Genomic DNA, 2,059 nt, shown 5'->3' on the forward strand with positions numbered 1-2,059 from the left:
CCAAAAAGACACGGTGCATGTAACAAGTGGAAACCATAGACTCTGGACGTAGTCATCGTGACGTCACCCGTTGGTTTGTGGGCCGCTGTTTTGAAGCTTTGAGTTCGGCGATTTAAGTCACCATCTTGTTTTTGCAACCAGTGAACAAGAAGTGACCATATCTGGACTGAGGAGGAGTGACGTAGAGATGCCGTATACGACTCTGGTAGAGACCTGTCAATCACTGTGTAGCCCCGCCCCTAAAGCATCCCCTGCTTTATGGTCTGACTCTAAATGGACCATAATGTACTAAATGAACATCATGCTGTATTGAAGAAGACTTGAAACTAGAGATTGAGACCATAAACTCATGTTTACAATGTTTACTGAGGTAATAAATCAAGAGAGAAATAGACTCATTTTCTCATAGACTTCTATACAACCAGAGGAGTCGCCCCTGGTGGACACTAGAGAGAATGCAGCTTTAAGACATCGGCTTTATGTCTTTAAAACCGGAGGTTCCCGCCTGGTGGAAACTGACCCGCCGTCCAAAACGTAGAGCGTCATCGTTTAAAGCTAAAGGCCACTGAACTTGTGTCTATATTTGACGAGTTGGGAGTGAGAATGTGTCGTCTTCAAGGCTCTCGGCCGTCAACGCTCAGCTTCAGCGTGTCGGTCGTCTCATTGTTCTCGAACCAGTAGCTGGTTTCCCAGCAGCCCTTCCAGCTGTTTCCTCCACCAGATGTGGGACTTTTCAGCACCTCTCAGCCGGTAGTCTGCACCAGTCCCAGACCATTATGACCCACCCCCCCACCACTGGTGGCCGTGGTTGTGAAGAGCACCAGGAAAGTGTCCTGTTTGAGTGTATGAACATGTGTGTATGTGTGTGCGCATGCCTGTGTGACTGCAGAATTAAAAGAAATACTGTCAAGAGGTGCCACTGCTAAAGATTCATCAAGTCGTTTAGGCTACAAAAGAAAACCACAGTCTTACTGCTCTGTCTTTTTGTAAATATAAATGTGCGTTTTATTGTAAAGAAGTAATGTCGCCGCTTTTGAAGATGTTTATCTCAATGAAGATGTGGTACATTGATGCAGAGTTTTATTATGCCGTATTTTCTTAATGTGTGCACAGATTTCAAACTGTTGGTTCAACTGGAAAAAAAGAAGAAGAAACAGAAGCTGCTTGTGTCTCTGTCACCATGGTAACTTAAACGGAGATTATCTTTGGATAGATTTTGGCTGATTCATCATTTCAAACACTTACGGCAGCTCACTCGGGCCCACCGCCGCATCCAAACACACCAATGATCACATGTGATCAGCAATATCAGCAACAACAAAAAAATACCAATGAGATTATTTTTAAATTCTTTGCTTCCCTAAGAGCTTTTCCTGCATTTTGCTACATATTTATTAAACCTGAGGCTTTAGTGTTACTGTGTAATTTTGATGTTGTTGTCAATGTAAATAAAATTGTGTATATTGAATTCCCAATGAAACCTTTTTTTTTTTTTTTCATTAACATCCTTGCACAGAAACACTTCCTGCTCAACACACTGTCATTCTGTGCAGCTGCTGTCGTCGCATGTCTCTTAAATTCTGCATAGTCATGCATGGAAACAGTTCCCACGCGTCCTGGAAAACCTGGAAAACAGTTGACCAATTTTCAAGTCAACGGGAACCAGTGCGATGCTAACTTCCTGTTGGCCTTCAACAGTATGAATCCCTGCAGAACTCTTTGACAACATAACGAGAGAAAAGTGAGCATGACAGGCTCCAAATAACAATATGAAAGCCAGCTTAAGTTACATCTTAACTAGCGACAGATCATTGGTGTAGTTAGACCGCATTGAATGGAGATGAAAGACAACAACAGGTATTTCTCCTTGGCTGTTTCTGTCACTAGTAAGACCAACCGAACGCTAAATAAAACATTTTTAGGCAACCAGAATGTAACAATTACCTTCATGAAGTGAAAACAGACGTGAAAGGGTTAAAGTTGTAAGAGAAAAACACGACAACTCCCAGACAGGACAACGCCGTGGTAGAGACCTGTCAATCACTGTGTAGCCCCGCCC

Source organism: Anarrhichthys ocellatus, unplaced genomic scaffold, assembly GCF_004355925.1.
Source record: "Anarrhichthys ocellatus isolate YVR2014 unplaced genomic scaffold, GSC_Weel_1.0 scaffold42, whole genome shotgun sequence".
NCBI classification, from domain to species: domain Eukaryota; kingdom Metazoa; phylum Chordata; class Actinopteri; order Perciformes; family Anarhichadidae; genus Anarrhichthys; species Anarrhichthys ocellatus.